The sequence below is a fragment of the Salvelinus namaycush genome, chromosome 33, assembly GCF_016432855.1.
Source record: "Salvelinus namaycush isolate Seneca chromosome 33, SaNama_1.0, whole genome shotgun sequence".
NCBI classification, from domain to species: domain Eukaryota; kingdom Metazoa; phylum Chordata; class Actinopteri; order Salmoniformes; family Salmonidae; genus Salvelinus; species Salvelinus namaycush.
The window spans coordinates 14,921,704-14,923,769 of record NC_052339.1 but is presented as its reverse complement, the minus strand read 5'-3'; positions in this window follow the sequence as shown (position 1 = coordinate 14,923,769).

Sequence of the window (2,066 nt, the reverse complement as noted above, 5' to 3'; positions counted from 1 at the left end):
TGTCTGGGAGAGACAAGTATGTCAGGTGTCACAGGTGAAACGTGTAGGCCCGCATAGTAGTGCAAGAACTCATAATGTCATTTCCTGCATGGGAAAAACATTATTCTTGAGGTCAATCCAAAGAGGCAAGTATGTCTAGGCTACAATTCAACATCAGTACACCAACACATAACTATAACTAGGTGTGTGCAGTTTGCAGTGCCTGCGATTTGTTCTACTGTGCATGCTTGTCTGTGTAAACATTTCCCAGTATGGGCCTTCAGCTATGACAATAAAGAATTTATAGAGGGTGTATAAGTCGTTAATAAAAACATTTCATGATGTTCTTTTGGAGAACACTCCAATAGTTATTGGGGTGAAAGGATACATTTAGTAACCTCAGACATATAGAAAATATGTTTTTCTTGTGTGTTGTTAACTACAGGATAAAACGAGGCTCAGTGCTGTTATCCTCGCAATTCGAGTGTGCCGGAGTATTACATTTGACATAATAAAATAGAACCCAGCTGCAACATGCGGTCATGTTAAACCAATCATCAGAAAACACAAGACAAACGCATATTTAGTGGTAAATATCTTTGAACATAAGTTCATACAGGAAAATGAGAGAGAACACATGTCGACATTTGAACAGGGGGATTTCCACACGTCCTAACATTTCAATGTTTTTTAACAATCTCATTCTGATGAGACAAAGTTTATGGTATTAGCTGTCAGTGGCGCTGCTATGGTAACGGCGGTAAAGAATGGCTCCGTTATAGGCCATAATTACTACCAGTTCTGCTGAGGTCATGACCGGACTGTGAGAAAACCTGTCATACTGAAACAAAGGAAAGTCTAATAGCGTATCACATTTCCAGCAGCATACCACCCTACATCCCACTGCTGGCTTGTATCTGAAGCTAAGCAGCGTTAGTCCTGGTCTGTCCCTGGATGGGAGAATAGATGCTGCTGGAAGTGGTGTTGGACAGCCCAGAGGGACTTTTTCCTCTGGTCAAAAAATATGTATATCCCAATGCGCCAGGGCAATGACATTGCCCTGTGTAGGGGGCTGTCTTTTGGATGGAATGTTAAACGGGTGTCCTGACTCTCTGTGCTCACTAAATATTCCATGGCACATATCGTAAGAGTAGGGGTGTTAACCCCGGTGTCCTGGCTAAATTCCCAATCTGTCCCTCATACCATCGTGGCCACCTAATCATCGCCAGCTTCCAATTGGCTCATTCATCCCCCTCCTCTCCCCTGTAACTATTCCCCAGGTTATTGTTGTAAATGAGAACGTGTTCTCAGTCAACTTACCTCGTAAACATTTTTATAAAATATTCACTGAATCCATACAGTACATACTGTATTTATCCATTTCCCACTTCAGCAAACACCCCTGGCTCTCCAAGGACACTTGGTGAAAGATAATGTATCAACAATTCAGTAAGTTATGATGTTTTAAGTCTGTCCCAGGGAAAGTCAGAACAATGTAATGTATTGGATAATCATATAGACAAAGTGAAAAAAATCACACTGACTGATGGTAAAATCACATCTTAGTATTATGGTATCATAAGCAAAGACAAAATATTAATCAACCTGTAACGGCAGCCTTCCTCCTCTTCAAGAGAAGAGAAGGTGTAGCAGGGATCGGACCAACACGCAGCGTAGCCAGTGCTCAACATGTTTAAATAAAACGATAACAGTGAACACTTACAACAATACAAAATAACAAAAATGTGGCAAACCGATACAGCCCTATCTGGTGCAGAGAAAACACAAAGACAGGAAACAACCACCCACAAACCCCAACACAAAACAAGCCACCTATATATGATTCCCAATCAGAGACAACACAAAACACTTGCCTCTGATTGAGAACCATATTAGGCCAAACATAGAAACAGACAAACTAGACACACAACATAGAATGCCCACCCAGCTCACGTCCTGACCAACACTAAAACAAGCAAAACACACAAGAACTATGGTCAGAACGTGACAGTACCCCCCTCCTGAGGTGCGGACTCCGAACGCACCCCCTAAAACTCTAGGGGAGGGTCTGGGTGGGCATCTGTCCA